At 35.1% G+C, this 16,751-nt stretch overlaps 1 protein-coding gene across 4 annotated transcripts in view; it reads right to left on the bottom strand.

Annotated features, from left to right (window-relative positions):
- Positions 1-16,751, bottom strand: part of LOC113065632 (proto-oncogene tyrosine-protein kinase Src) — a 46,257-nt gene that overhangs the window by 26,478 nt on the left and 3,028 nt on the right. The window contains exon 2 of one of the 4 annotated variants that reach the window (XM_026237054.1): positions 4,254-4,282. The exons of 2 other annotated variants lie outside the window; for them this stretch is intronic. The gene's annotated coding sequence lies outside the window, so the exon portion shown is untranslated. Of the gene's footprint in view, positions 1-2,570; positions 2,740-4,253; positions 4,283-16,751 lie in introns of those variants that run through there. One more of the 4 variants, XM_026237055.1, reaches the window with a different exon arrangement.

Here is a 16,751-nt window from a genome sequence, read left to right as displayed (position 1 = left end):
CAACTCAGGTTTTCTGTTGACCCGAGATCCTTTTTTTCCTTCTTTTATCAGATAAAGTTTTTTCACATGAACTCAGTTTGTCTTCGCAGGCTATGATTTGAGATGTAAAGCTCAATAAAACCTGTTCACACAATCATTTCAGCAGAAAAGACTATATAAGCAGAAAGTTATAGCTCTACCCATTACTGTTATTTTAATATTATTCATATACTATTTACATAGCATCTATTAATATTTTTAAACATTTTATTATTATTATTATTATTTATATAAAAAATACTAAAATTTACATTTGAATAAAAATATAGCAATAACAGGATATTTAGCATTTGAAAAATGTTTATATAAATATTATTATATAATAAAATAATATAAAAATGGATGACTATTGAAATGTTTTTGTCTTATTTGTTTTAGTTTTAGTAATTTAACAAACTTTCTTATTTATTTATTTTTAGTTTAAGATAACAAAGTCAATTTTAAAAATTTAAAAAAATCAATTTTTTTTTTTTTGTCTATCATGTTATTCCTGCATTCGCATGGTGAACATCAAACGTTTCATTAACTGTGGATAGCTGCTTTAGTACGCCCTGGTACTGGAAGCATCGAAGCCAGAGGAAGACATGTGAATGAAAGTATTTAATTCAGTTGAACTGGAAAAGCACCTGAAAGTGTACAAGGCCGCAGCAACAGAAAGTGAAAACTCCCCGTCTAGATTAGCAGCTAAAGTTTTGTCATGTTATGCAGTGTTTTCGAGATGTCACGTAATCAGGGTTTTTATATCATGACCAGTGACTGTACCAAACAAGAACCAAACGAATAAAATAAAATCGTTTCTCTCATCATTTACAGTAATGGAACCCAGACAATTCAGTGGTAGAGCATTGTGTCAGCAGCGCAAAAGGTTGTGTGTTCAATTCCCAGGGAACACACATACTGGTAAAAAAAATTATAGCTTAAATGCACTTTAAGTCACTTTGATAAAAGCTTCTGCTAAATGCATAAATGTAAATTCAAATAAATCCTAAAATTTACATTAAAATTGTATGAACATGAGCACAAATTCAGTTTTTCATTTATTCAGGAAGTCTTATTTAGTCAGATAAATAATGCTCTGATTAAATAAAATAAATAAATAAAGTTATATATATATAAAAGATACAAACTACGATGAGGACAGTACGATTAAATAAATAAATAAATATAAATAAATAAATATATATATATATATATATATATATATAATATATATATATATTATATATATATGTATGTATGTGTGTGTGTGTGTGTGTGTGTGTGTGTGTGTGTGTGTGTGTGGTGTGTGTGTGTGTGTGTGTGTGTGTGTACAGTACAGACCAAAAGTTTGGAAACATGACTATTTGTAATGTTTTTGAAAGAAGTTTCTTCTGCTCATCAAGCCTGCATTTATTTGATCAAAAATACAGATTACAAAAAAGATACAGATACAAATACAGACAATATTGTGATATATTATTACAATTTAAAATAATTGTTTTTAAATTTATTATACTTTAAATTATCATTTATTTCTGTGATGCAAAGCTGAATTTTAGTATGTATGTATGTGTGTATATATATATATATATATATATATATATATATATATATATATATACACACAACACACATGCACACCAATTTTTACCAATCTTGTGTTCCCGGGGAATCAAGCCCCCAACCTTGTGCTTGATAGTGCAATGCTCTACCAATTGAGCTACAGGAACACTATATATATTGCTTTTGAAAGAAGTATATTATATTATACTATCAAGTCGGCAAACTTTATAGATGTGAACATAAAGATTTGAAGTTTGTGTATATTGTACATTAATACTGTATTGACTTGAGGGACACTTTTTCATACCACAGTATACCATTCGAGCTGTGATCCTGATGCTTGTCCTTCAGCGAGATTATCAACATTCATTCTGTAATCACTACGCCATGATAACATTCCAACTGGGGCTCAACCTCTTCTCAAACTCCAAGACAGGACTGTGGGAATCACAAGAAAGGCAGTCTGAACACTGATGCATTTCCAATTGAGCTGCTACTGAAGCCATTATCAATCAGTTTTCAGTCAGCTCTCTCTTTCAGGTTATCTGCGCCATGGAGGAGTTTGAAGAGCCTTCATTAAGGTTGACATGTTTAAAGCTATCTACTTCAGTATCACTTCAGTAGATGTTTCTCACCACACAGTAAAGAACTTGTAAACTATGTATATTAGGGCTGTGCGCTTGTGAAGCCAAGCAAATCTAAACTTTAAATGCAAAGAAGGTTTTTGGATAAATGGCCAATGCATTACAATAACAGTGCTTCTCAAACCCATCCTGGACTGGTTTTTCTTCAGGACTAAGATTAAAAACACACTCCCACACCCACACCCACACACACACACACACCAGAACTGTTTTCTACATAAAAAAAAGAAGCAATTTTACATATAGGTTTTAATGCACAGACATGGTTAAATTTGTATAAAATATATATAACATAAAAGTATAAAAGACAGAGAGGATAGAGCTCAGGCTCCATGTTTTACATACCTCCTCTCCTCCTCCTCTTCTTCTTCATGCTTTCCTTTTATTGTCACTTCAGTAAATCATTGAACAGAGTTTACAATACAGCATGTGTGTGCACTACCTGCCCAAACCTGGTCACAACCCTTTCAAGAACAAGAGAATCCTACTAAACAACATGCATCGACAGGAAGTCAAACTCTGAATGTACAGTAAACACGGCACACACAGTCAAGATCTGACTCCCAGACACAGCCACTCAGCGAGAAACAGCAAGCAGGAGGCGCTCGAGTCAATATTTACTCCATCTGAAGAGACCAGGTCAAGGGTTTCCATGGAAGTGATTATTGGAATTCCAGGAGTGTGTGAGCAGATGAACGGGAACGCCAGGGTCTCTGATCAGCCGATCAGACCTTTTGTCTGGACAGGCTGCTTTTCAGCACAGGACTATATTAACACTCCTCAAGGAATCACAACACAAATGAATCTACAGCTAGAGGGTTTGTACAGGATTTGTGTAAAAGTCAGTCCATAGGAATCAAATCTGGCCACTTTTGTTCAATTAAATGTAGGGATGGACAATATATTAGTACCAAAATGAAAATGATGTAATCACTTACTCACCCTAATCTCATTCCAAACTGGTTGTTGCTCTGTGGAACGAAAAAAAAAAAAAAAATCTATGAAAGTCAATGGGGTCCAATGTTGCTTAACTTTCAAAATATTTTCTTTTCTGTACTGCGGAGGGAAGAATGCAGAAGGGTGTGTATATGACAGAAATTCTATTTATAGCTGTTAATCTTTAAAGACACTAATAATTCAATAACGCAAATCTTTAGCAAATCTCAAAATGAATATCCATTGTTTAACAATGTACATAATTCCTAAATCAGTGTTACTGGTTTAAAAAAAAAAAAAAAAGAAGTCAGGACCAAGATTAAAAACACACTCCCACACCCACACACACACACACACACACACCAGAACTGTTTACTCTACAATAAAAAAGAGCAATTTTACATATAGATTTTAATGCACAGACATGGTTAAATTTGTATATAAAAATATATTAACATAAAAGTATAAAAGACAGAGAGGATAGAGCTCAGGACTCCATGTTTACCTCCTCTCCTCCTCTTCTTCTTCATGCTTTCCTTTTATTGTCACTTCAGTAAATCATTGAACAGAGTTACAATACAGCATGTGTGTGCACTACCTGCCCAAACCTGGTCACAACCCTTTCAAGAACAAGAGAATCCTACTAAACAACATGCATCGACAGGAAGTCAAAGTACAGTAAACACGGCACACACAGTCAAGATCTGACTCCCAGACACAGCCACTCAGCGAGAAACAGCAAGGCAGGAGGCGCTCGAGTCAATATTTACTCCATCTGAAGAGACCAGGTCAAGGGTTTCCATGGAAGTGATTATTGGAATTCCAGGAGTGTGTGAGCAGATGAACGGGAACGCCAGGGTCTCTGATCAGCCGATCAGACCTTTTGTCTGGACAGGCTGCTTTTCAGCACAGGACTATATTAACACTCCCTCAAGGAATCACAACACAAATGAATCTACAGCTAGAGGGTTTGTACAGGATTTGTGTAAAAGTCAGTCCATAGGAATCAAATCTGGCCACTTTTGTTCAATTAAATGTAGGGATGGACAATATATTAGTACCAAAATGAAAATGATGTAATCACTTACTCACCCTAATCTCATTCCAAACTGGTTGTTGCTCTGTGGAACGAAAAAAAAAAAAAAATCTATGAAAGTCAATGGGGTCCAATGTTGCTTAACTTTCAAAATATTTTCTTTTCTGTACTGCGGAGGGAAGAATGCAGAAGGGTGTGTATATGACAGAAATTCTATTTATAGCTGTTAATCTTTAAAGACACTAATAATTCAATAACGCAAATCTTTAGCAAATCTCAAAATGAATATCCATTGTTTAACAATGTACATAATTCCTAAATCAGTGTTACTGGTTTAAAAAAAAAAAAAAGAAAGAAGAAAACATGGATTGTGTTCATTTAAATAAAGCAGAATAAAGTAAAATACAATACAGTATAAGATGAATCCTAAAATAAATAAAAAAATAACTAAAAAAAATGAAAAGTTTAGGTATAAATGAATTAAATAAATATATCAATTACAACAGATTTATAAAAAAAAAAAAAAACTAGAAATATAAATTAAAAGCTAAAAATACTTGATAGTATATTATAATAATAATAATATAATTATGAAATATCAATTCACTTGTAGCCTTTTTAAATGATTGATGTTTTACTTTAATTATAGACAAAACAGTATACATTTTTATATCAGACATTGATCGGTTACTGAACATAACTTTTTATATCATGCATCCCTCATAATAATAATGCTAAATATGCGCACATGTATCGATATTTCTTACACCCCTATCTCAAAGTTCATGATTCCTATCCACTTCCATTTATAATCTGTGTTTTGTGTTCTACTGAAGAAACAAAGTCACCTACATCTTGGATGCCATGGGGGTAAGCATATAAACAAACAATTTTATTTTTTGGGTGAACTATCCCTTTAAGCAAGACACCAGAAAGCACTAGTAGATGGAAAAAAAACTGCATGCTTCAAACACAATATTAATGCTTGCACCTCTAAAATAAAATGTCTGAAAACCTGTTCACCCCTTAATCGGCTGCCAACACACATGAAATCATTTAAGGCTGAACGGAAGATATCTGGGCCGCTCACTGTGCAGAGCGGAAGCTTCTCTAATCAGCCACGTGCGTCAGATCAAGCGTGGGGTTTATATTTTACATGCTGAAGCCAGCACGCATTGGCCCGATGCGCTGACAGCATGTATTAATACATTGCAAGTAAATGAATGCAAATGAATTAACATGCAAACGTGTTCTGTCCCCTCCCTAAACCTAAAGCCATGAAACAACTAAATCCATATGGGATGCAGTTACTTACTGTACACCCAAACAAATTGCATCTGAACTTAAAAATTACTTCTAGAAAACTGTAATGGTGTGTGGCATTTTTACGTGATATTCAAATTATTTTATTTTCTACAGCAGATGCATTGAAGTCATATGTCAGTAATTGCATTTTACTTAATGCATCTTGAAAAAATTTTTATGCACATCATATTTTCAGGCAAACACTATGAGTGTGTAGCATTTTGTTTTTGGTTTAGCAATGTGATAAATTTGTCACCTGCCATCACAGGTTTATTTTAAAAATCTTAAAATCCCTTACGTGAAATAAAGAAACTTGCTGTGTCTCTTATTTTCATCTTCTGAACTTGGCATTTGCAAACCTTTCATTGGAACTGATGTTATTAAACGATCTGCTTGAATAGCATGCATTTCCAGAGCTAAAAGCTACAAAACAAAGCATGTTTCCTTAATCAAATTAAAGGCTAAAAAGGAAACATTGCACGGAGGTAAATCCGATAATTCAGGAAAAACATTTCATGTTAATTCACAGAAAGCCCACAGGCTGTAATCTCTCCATGACCGCTGACAGGATCGGCAGATACTAATCACTGCATTACCAGTCAAACTAGCATACTGGCCAGTACGATTCTACTACATTTATGCCATTATAGAAAGCATATTTGCCAGAGTATCAGTTGGCAGGACCGCTTAACATCATTTACACTTGAGAATGCAGGCAGCACTTTAAAATACTTTCTAAAAAAAAAAAAAAAAAAAAAAAAAAAAAAAAAAACATTATAAGCCGTGAACCAAACCATCCAGCTTGAATGAATCAGAATATTACAAATTTGATTTAAAGCAAAAAAGAACTTCAGAAATCAGATAAAAAGAGAAGATGAAAGTACAAGAACTGTGAATTAATTTAATAAAAGGAAGAAAAAACTACAATCCCACAATGTATTGCAAATAATTATTCAATTTGTAGCCTTTTAAAGTGATTGACTTTGTTTATTGTTTACTTTAAATGAGCCTATCTTATTTTGTGTTCAACTGAAGAAAGAAACTCATACAGGCTTCGACAGGTTTAACACCTCATAGCTCTGGTTAGGAGTTCAATTCCCCATGGAAAAAAATGAATGGGATTTTTACTGTCGAAACCCGACTGTTGCACTCTCTATAGTGTAGCAATGCAAACACAAACTGATCCTTTTCAAACAGGATTCCCAAACAGACCTGTCCTAACTCGCGTTGGCCAGAGGCTGACTTGTCAAACTACTGTAATGTCATGAAAATGCCAGGCAAAGTTTACACTGTTTAAACAAACTATGAATTTGACAACGCACATGTTTGAGTTAGATAAGACATTGTTCAGTTTGAAATTCTGCGGTCAGCAAAAGTATTGTTAATACAAACTGGTGCCTAGTCTGATAGTCAGAAAACGCACCGATTCAGCTAGGGCACAAGGTCTTGTTTAAACCAAAGCACTTTACCGAATTGAAACCTGGTATGCAAATGACACGGTGTTCACACGAGCTGACAATGTTCTGAAACACCATGTACCAGCCTTTGATCAATCATTACCCTGCATATCTAGCATATCTTACTTCTGCCTTTACATGAAAGGTGTGGCAGGATTACACGTCACAATGGCATATGCATGAATAAACATGGCTTTATTGGCGTACATTCTCTGCGTTTGTATTTGTTACGCCACAACAAGTCATACATTTTCAAAGTTCTGACTTAGGACAAGCAGCGAACATGCAAGTCAACATCTACAACTGCAAAAACTAACAAGTTTGGAAATGGCCCCAATGATTCATACCCAGCAAACTTATCATTCATTGTCCAGCTGTCTTGTTATTAGATGACACGAAAGCACTGTGGTGGAATTCATGCTAAAAGTAAGAAGCCCGTGTAAAAATGACCTGCTTCTTAACAAAACATTTGTTTCACTGCAGAGCGCTCACGAAGAGGTGTTAGTATGTGTGTACGGTGTAAACATATTACATTCTCTAAATTCTGAGCTAAGATACCTTGAGCAGTGCATCTTAAACTTCACGATAAAACTCAGTTCTTTGAAGAATCTCATGAAAATGGTCAGCAGATGTCCTGGTTATAGTTCTTCCACATAAAAAAGGAATGATATTTTGCATTAAAGAAAATTAAGGTTTTTTTTGCTTGTTATTTTCCTATTAATGTACCATACATTTTATTTTATTAATTATTTTATTCAACTGACTTTATTTGTTAAAAATAAAAAAGCACAAGCCACTTGGATGTTTTAACAGGAAGCTCGTTAATACTGGAAAGAAAATGCACTATTTTCTGAACTTGAGGAAACGTTTTCTGAATTTCATAATGATTTTCAAAGCTTTTCTGACATTTAGCACGGTCACATTTTAGTACTTCAAATTCATGCAGAAACGTATAATGGCAAAAACATTTCCTCTGTGAGATTCACCTTATAAGGCCGTGATGGATTAGAATGACTTGCGAGCTCTGAAAACCAACAAATATGAAAGTTTGCACCATATGGCAGAAATATATACCAGTGTTGTTAATTAATAATCTGGTTTATTGCCTTTGCATTCAGCATTCTTGATCCTACAGCAACGCCAGTGAGTCACGCTCCTACGGTCTCCTGCTGTCATCTGTAAACAATCATACACGCACGCTTCTTTCCTGCATCTAAATATGGTCATGGTGTGTGTGCAAAGAGCAGAGATCTGCGGTCAGGAGTATTAGAGAGAAACAAGGGCGGCTGGGGGATGTGTGTGTGAGCGATACTGTGAGAGAGTGGAAGAGATACACAGATCCTTTGGGGTTTATCTTTCCCTTGATGATTTCCTTAATGAAAAAAAAGACTGAAGCAAGAAACATGCAACCATTTCTTTCACAGCCAGACGTGTAGCATGTGGACAGAACTACACTTTCACAAGACACAGCCAAAGAGAATTGCTTGCAGATTAAAACACATTTATTGGGCAGCACATTACGAGAGATAAGCGTTACCTTCAAGTCTAAGCCCTCCTTAATGAAGAGGGAAGAGGGAGTCTTTGATGTGAAACTCGTAGATGACCATCTTTGCATCCTTCTGTTCTGAAGGGAGCATTTCAATGTATGTCAGCATTGACTAAAGCCCGGCACAGGTCAATAGCTTCAGATTTGCTTGGATTCCCATGATTCAGAGCAAGACGCTGTTAGAGCGAAAGGGTTGAAGAAATGGGTCATTTTGCATTACTAAGCCCATACAGAATTTGCATGTTTTCTTCAGAGATTGTTGGGGGAAAATTGAAGAACGGATTTAAAGGAGGAACGCTGTCTAAATATACAAAATAAATTAATAAATAAGTAAATAAAGATGTACAAATAAATTAGTTCGTAATTCAGAATTTCACATTTAATTCAGTGTTACTTGCTGCTGCTTTGAAATTATCTGTGAATTTTACAAGAAATTTCAGAGTAAAAAAATTTTCTACACCATGTTTTTTTTTTCAGTCCATGCATCAAAAAAAAAATATAACTGTGTGCCACATTATTATAGTAAGGTTTAAAATATAGTAAGGTTTAATATATTGAACTGAAAGTACTACACTCGCATTGTTAACTGGAATCATTATTAAATGAGTCAAAAATCCAAAGAATTGTAACTGAATTAATTAAAGGCAGAGCAGATTTAGAATTTTGTGAAAAAAGACAGACATTCAAATTCTTCAGAATTATGCAATGGTTTTTGTCCTACTTATTATTACTAGCCGTTACACACATGACACAGTTCTGATAAAGGGTGTGTCAGAGGATTTTTGAAAGAAATTATTATTTTTATTCAGCAAGAATGCATGCATTAAAATTATCAGAAGTGACAAAGAAATTAAATGTTGTAGAATGTTTAAAAAAAATGATATTCAAAATAAATGCTGTTCTTTTGAACTTTCTGGTCATCAAAGAAAAAAATATTACACTTTACATACGAATATGAAGCAGCACAATTGTTTCAACATTGATAATAATATGTTATATATATGTATATATATATACTTTATATATGTAATATATAATACATATTTTTTGAGCGGCAAATCATCAGAATGATTTCTGAAGGATCATGATGTGACACTGAAAACTGGAGTAATGATGCAGAAAATTCAGCTTAGCATCACAGAAATAAATTACATTTTAAAATATAATTCAAACAGAAAACAGATATTCTAAATGGTATTGGTGTTTAACCGTTTTACTGTATTTTATATCAAATAAATGCAACCTTGGTGAGCATCAGAGACAACAACTTTTTTTTTTTTACGGTAGTGTATGTTCACCAAAATGAGCAGCTCACTCATCCCTGCAGTAGTTCTGGAATGCAGGCTGCATGAAGAGACGAGTCCTGACATCTCTCCATCTCTCACACAACCAGGGCATGTTAAAGTCACAGAGATGAGTCCATGGGGCACACATTCCATTATTTTACAATTGGTATTATCAGTCCCAAGCTTCCCTGGAGTCAGGAATTGTCTTCTTTACCAAGAATGTGTTTTACACTATCAGTGAAGAACCATTTTTCTGCTATATCAACTACAACATACTAACAGACAAAAGTAAATGTCCAGCCTTGCCATTTCAATACTTCAGAGTTCAGAACTTTGAATTAAATCAACCAGATACGAAATGACTATTTGACTTAGCAAAAACTATTTAAAAACAGAGAACCTGCTGCAGCCCTCACAAATGCACCACACCAAAGCTTGCCACATTTCTCACAGCGACTTCTCTAAATAGTGGATCTCACATCAGGATTGTGGGTAATCTGGCACACCAAATGATGTACAAACACACTGTACAGTGCACTTTTTTTTTTTTTCAAATTTGCTGTTGAAATGACTTTTCAAATGCATGTGATGGATTAGTGCGCCAGAAATAAAGTTTCCAGCATTTAACACTTACAGTTAAAGACATCATCCGGGTGCTTAAAGTGCACCCCGTCTTCTAGTTTTTTAGTGTGAACACACCACTCACACTACAAAATGTCGTCAATTTTGGCATTTTGCAGATGGATTTATTTAAAGCTTAATAGTATAGATTGTATCAGCTCATGCATTCCCTGAGAATCTAACCTATGACCTCAGTGTTTCTAGTGTTTGAGCTACAATTATCAAAATTAACTTTTATACTTGGTAGCACTGGTGCTCCCAACTTCAAAAAGTTAGGAGCATCAGCAAAAATTAAGATTAAGAAACACTTAGCAAAAATTTAGGAGCATCAAAACTACAAATTATATATTAACAGTTTTTATCTTTATATTCTTAAGTTTAATGCAGATTTTAGATTGGTTAATATCAGCTGTCAATCACAATCCACTAACTACCCTGAGAAAAAGAAGAGCTGAAGAAGAGAGAAACTGAATAAAAAACTGACAGATTTATTTTGTAAACAACCAAAGCTCTTCTTTGGCAAGGGTTATGATGGTGTATGCAGTATTAAATTTTACATTCAGCTCTGCCAACTGCATGGAATGGTTGGCACTTGGCAACTAGGGGTATGCAATATTGACAAAAAATGATATCTCTATTTTCTGGGATTTTATCGCTAACAATATTTTGACACTAATGAGTGTTGACAATAACAATAATGAGTGTTACTGTTTACAGCTGAAAATTGTAATATTCTTCTTTTTACCTTAACGCCATGTTTTTCTAAAAGTGTGCATTATCACTTATTCTCATCTGGGCTGTCATCAAGCAAATTATAAAGTATAAACAAAATTAATCTTTGCAATGCAGAGGAAACACAGAAGCTGCATCTGAAATGGAATTTAGATGCATTTACACACTGATTAATGCAGTACATGAATGCATTTAACCTGCAGTTACACATGCATAAAAAATATTTTAATATTGTAAACATAAAACATTGAATACTGATATTTGAAATATTTGAAGGTGCTGTAGGGAACTTTTGTAAAAAAATATTTTTTACATATTTGTTAAACCTGTCATTATGTCCTGACAGTAGAATATGAGACCGATAATCTGTGAAAAAAACCAAGCTCCTCTAGCTCCTCCCAGTGCTCCTATTGCCATTTGCAGAAACTCCATCGCTCCCGGTAAAAAATAACCAATCAGAGCTGCGGTCCGTAACTTTGTTTGTGTTTAAAATGTAGAAAAATGTATAAGCGAGTACACCATGAATCCATTTTCCAAACCGTGTTTTTAGCTTGTCCTGAATCACTAGGGTGCACCTATAATAATTGTTTATATTCAGACTATTTTAGATTGCTTCGGGGATACCGCGGCGGAGTAACCCAGTACCTTTGTGATTCTTCATAGACATAAACAGAGAGAAGTATTTCCGGCTACGATGTTCTTCCGCAAGACGCAAGCAGTTCTGTTTATTAACCGCAAGAGGGTCAAAAATTCCCTATTGCAGCTTTAAATGTGAAATTAAAACCACCAGCTGGTGGCAGCAAGTCACTGTTAATAAGTGAGTCATTTTGATTAAACTGAATCATTTAACGAATGATTAATTCAGGAACGAAACGCCCTCATGTTGCTCAGAGATGCAAACAGTGATGTGACTGTGTTTGGAATTGTTTTTTGTTTATGAAATAGAGCAAAAACAGGCAATATAGAGTCTAAAACTTAAGTCTCTTAATATTAACTACAACTTCTTTGTTAACAGTTGTATAAAATCAATATCACATTTGTAATCATGCTGATTTGATGAGGAAAAGAAGCACTCTTCTTGTCATATTGATTAACTGTATGAAATTATATAAAGGCCCCATATTTTGAATTTTGTTATGCATTTTAATAGACTGAATCATGCAGTGAAACAACGCACGTTAACAACGAGACTTATCTAACCTAATAGACTTCACGTCAATTCATGTGTGCACTCTCTGTAGGTGTTTTGTTTAGATTTTTTTGTTAATATATAATTTGTATTAACTATTATAAGTACTCGCACAAATGCTGCCAAATATATTTTGAGGTCGCACTGATTAAATTTCAGGAGCATATGAGACCAAAATGGTCGCAATTTCGAGCCTTGAATTATGCTAAAAGTCAATTCTGCAACCAAACACAAAGTGTATAAATTAGGGTTAAAACACCTAAAACGTGGCTTTTGCTGAAAATTATTAAATTATAAATGAATGGAATGATATTTAGCTATTTTGGGATTTTTCGGATCATACCATATTCACTTGACCAAAGGATCTAATAAATAAATACAGAAAACAACAAGAACAACAACAACAACAACAACAGCTTTGACAATGAATAATGAACATTTCCCAGGTTTCTCCAATCAGTTTCCCAATTTTTGTAAATTAATAAATAAATATTATTTTGTAATTTCACCCATTTTGCCAGCTTTCAAATTCTGAAAAATCAATACTGGTCAAGTACTAGTTAAGGTAATATTGCCTAAAAAAATCTGAAAAGTTGGGGATTTTAGAGGTTTAGAGGAAAATGTATAAGCAGCATCGATTTAACTGCACTCACATTATTGGATGAGAATAAAACATGAAATAAATTGAACTGGATAAAGACTTTGCAACATTCACACTGATACTGAACTGAATCAACACTCAATACGCTGAGCTGAATAATGACACTTATCTACTGTAGAACTGCATTACAGCTAAAATTATTTAATTACTGATACATTTACAGTACTGACACGGTTACTATCCTGTTTATTCTCGTAAAGCTGTTTTAAACCGCCCAATAAGTAAATGTAATTTGATTTGACTTGACTTTCTGTACCATGCTGCTATGGTCTAGATCTGCCTCTTCATGTCTTCCGTTATGCTGAAGCTACGATCACATTCTGCAAGCAAGTCAAGGCACGACCCATCGGCACAGTGAGCACTCAGAATCAGCTGATTACGGATCACTTGGAATAAAAGACCAAGAGTTTCACATTCAATCACTTTTGAACTTCCTCTGGAAATTAAAAAAAGGTGATAGACATGACTAAAGATAGAAGGCTGCCGAATCTTCTCATTCAGTGAAGGAGATGGAAGAAGCCTTAAGCATGGTGATGGTTCCTTCATGTGCACCAAAACAATGGCCAACGACAAATCAGCCCTGCAATCAAATGCCCCGTGGATAACCCAAGATTCATCCAGCCATCAAACAGAACAGCCTCCGACATTTCCATAACAGAATTGCGGAGAGTGAAGTGATTTCCATTACAGCTCACACTACTGTTAATTTTTCAAATGGAACACCAAGAGAAGATTTTGCTTTTAAAAGATGCTCTGCCTTCGTATTCAAGTTTAAAGGGGGATTCCAAACATCTACTGCATGAGCATGTGATTCTGAGAGGTTTGGGATTTTAAGTCATGAAGCCACTAATCATTTTCCTTAAGGATTGGGAGAAAATGAGAAAACCTCATTAATATTCACGCACATATTAATATTAAGTAGACTGTGAACTGAGTGAACCTAGCTCAAGCGTCTTTTGAACTCCCAGATGAAACAAAAACCTACAACAAATTCATCTATACATAAAACACCCCCCACCCCATCCCAAGCAGTCTCAGGTTGTTCACATTCACTATTTATCCATGTTGAACGATGTGTGCGTATGTATGCAAGACCACAGCTCTCCCAGCCAACCACGACACCCAGAAAGGTGACAGTGAGGCGAAATTGGATATTTGCATGCAATTCCACAGGATGAATTCATGAATACAAGTCTTCCTCACAAATGTCAAAAACATTTAATTAACACATATGCAAGCATCCCTGAAGATATTACGGATCACTCACTTCAAATACAAAGCAAATAAATGACAGATTTTTGGCAGGTTTGACGATGGATAATGCAATTATAAAGCAATTGTTTTTCTTGTGAACTTTGAGTGAATATTTTGCAAAATAAATGTAATTACACAGATTTCATTATTGCAGATGAATGGATTAAAGATTACAAATTCAAAGTAAATGACAGATTTTTTTTTTTTAAATTTTAATAACAAGCAAGTAAATGAAACTAACGGTATTTAAGTTCTGTCAAATCTATGCAAAGTTCTGCATGCACAGATTGCATGTGGCTCTAGATGAGACCTTTGACCTTACAAGCTACTGGATAGTTTCTTCACATTTGAGTCATTCCTAACCTCACCAAGGTCCATTATAACAGCTTCACTTAACAGACAGCAAGCAGTTTAGATATCAAGACTACAAAACTATGACTCAACAGTTAAGCTATTTTTGAGATAAAAACGTCCAAAACTTAAAACAGACATCAGCTTTCATTAAACAGCATATCATTTGGACGGGTGCACACAAAAACCCGTTCAAAACCCACATCAATGGCTAAGCTGAGTGGCACTTCATAATCACACAGGCCTACTTAATAATACAAATCCCATCCATCCATCCTTGTTTTTCTGTCACATAACGGAAGGAGAGAACAGAGGGAGGATTGAAACGAGACGTGAAGCATCTGTGGCCTCGCTCGCCGGGTTGACAGGAAGTGGCCCTGAACTCTGTGCGGACACAGTAGCGCTGTGTTCCCCCGAACGGACCCCCACCACCACGTCCTCCATTCAAATGACATCATATGAGGACAGATGGGTCCACTGCCGTGAGAGTTCGGAGGGGTCATCTTCTTCAAGCTCTACCAGTGACCAAAAATGGGTCTCAGACACACGGAGTGACGATAATTAATAAATTCAAGCTACAATATATGAACTGACTCTTTAAAGCAAAGAAATGAGGGATAGAAGTACAGGCCATTCATTAGGGTTTTAATGGTTTAGCCAACAAAACAGTGTAAATATGGTGTTCCAAAAAATAAAATAAAATCTGTGAACAAACTGTTTAGTTTAAATAAGGTAAAACAATGGTTTCATATGAGTAAATATAGTAAAACGCATGTATAGAACTTAAGAACAGCGTTTACTTTATGCAAAGTTCCTCTGGGCATGACCTTTGACCTTACAAACTACTTGGATAGACTATATATTCATAGTTCACATTCAGTTTTGAGTCAAATCTGAAGTGCCTATTCAAACGGACTCTAATGATTTGATTAAGAGAAAGTTTTTGTACTGACTAAAAAATCCTATGAGGGATAAAACATATCACAGTTGACAAGATTCAAGCTCAATGGCAATCCAACAGTAAATGTTAAGCATGTCAGACTGGCAAACTCCTCTCAATGTTGTTGCATCATCTCTAAATAAGCCACTGCAAAAATTTAAAAAAGCTGTCAAAGCTTTTGTAATAAATGCAAAACCTTCACTGAAGAATTTCAAGACAATCACTGTCAGAGAGCAAATTATTTTCATTGCTGGTCTATATGTACACATAAACGGTTACTGTGCCTCCATATTCTGAACGATAAACACTATAATTAAAAGTCTGAAAGCATGTCATAGGTACAAAATCAAAACACAACCACCATTCTCACAGAAATAAAGAAGACAGTTTCACAACTGTCCTTGAGCATTGGTAGAAATGAATTAGATGCATAACTGGAACAGTGCACCAGAACATGGAGAGGCATGCAACAACAGAAGTTAGCCGTCTGCTGCATTAAAAATTTAACAAAATCTGTGGGTGTACACCACAAATCTCGGCGGCATTGTCCAAACCCGCAGAGGCCGATAGCGTGACCATTAAATATGCAAATTTCATTGCCAATCACACAAAACGAGGCGTTTGTTCAATCACGTGTGAAGCACTCAATGCCAGTCAAGGACTACTATACTCTGATATCAATAGTTTATATACACATAAGAGAAGTGAGTAAGATATCAAATGTTCCTTTGTATATCTCTTATAAAGATTTAGTGGTTCAACTATAGTTTGGTCAAACTCTTCCTAAAATTTCAGTCTATGGGAGTTGTCCTCTGGTTTCTCTCTCCTCGGCTAATCGAGCAACTCGTTCCCATAATAGCATTTCAAAAGAAGAAGCCACTTTTTATTGCATGCCAATTCTCAAAGCCAGTAAACAGAAACAAGCGCGTCATTCATAACGGAGCCCAAAGCCCAGTGTATCACTCATCACAGACAGAAGGTCCCAGTCAAGGGAGGACAAAGGCCCCACTGCGTAGGCACGTTACCAATTAACAGGAATTTTGCCTTAAATGGGCTGCTTTTCCAATGATCTCACTTGAAGCCAGCTTAAACTTCAACGGCTTTCACTGAAAGACATTCACAGAATTCCAAAAGGCATTAAAGCCACTTCACGGGCTCTGGGCCCCTTCTTCAAGAGTCCTCTGTGGTATTATGAGCACATCTAATTAAGAG

Source organism: Carassius auratus, chromosome 48 (genome assembly GCF_003368295.1).
Source record: "Carassius auratus strain Wakin chromosome 48, ASM336829v1, whole genome shotgun sequence".
NCBI lineage: Eukaryota > Metazoa > Chordata > Actinopteri > Cypriniformes > Cyprinidae > Carassius > Carassius auratus.
The sequence above is the reverse complement of the archived record's forward strand: the minus strand, read 5'-3'. Positions and strand labels throughout refer to the sequence as shown.